The sequence below is a fragment of the Penaeus monodon genome, chromosome 28, assembly GCF_015228065.2.
Source record: "Penaeus monodon isolate SGIC_2016 chromosome 28, NSTDA_Pmon_1, whole genome shotgun sequence".
NCBI classification, from domain to species: domain Eukaryota; kingdom Metazoa; phylum Arthropoda; class Malacostraca; order Decapoda; family Penaeidae; genus Penaeus; species Penaeus monodon.
The window spans coordinates 33291957-33292158 of NC_051413.1; positions in this window are offsets into that span (position 1 = coordinate 33291957).

Here is a 202-nt window from a genome sequence, read left to right on the forward strand (position 1 = left end):
GCGATTAAATGAGGTAAATCCTTGGGATGTGACAATCGCAGTTGGAGGGAAGAAGTGCGGTACCCTTGCAAACGATGCTGGGGAAGCCACAGAAGGGCGGAGAGAGTATGTGAAGAAAACAGCAAAGAAAACAAACAAGAAACATACGAATATGAAGAAAGATTCCTCGCTACGCTTTTCTTTCAGGGCAAAAAAAAAAGCA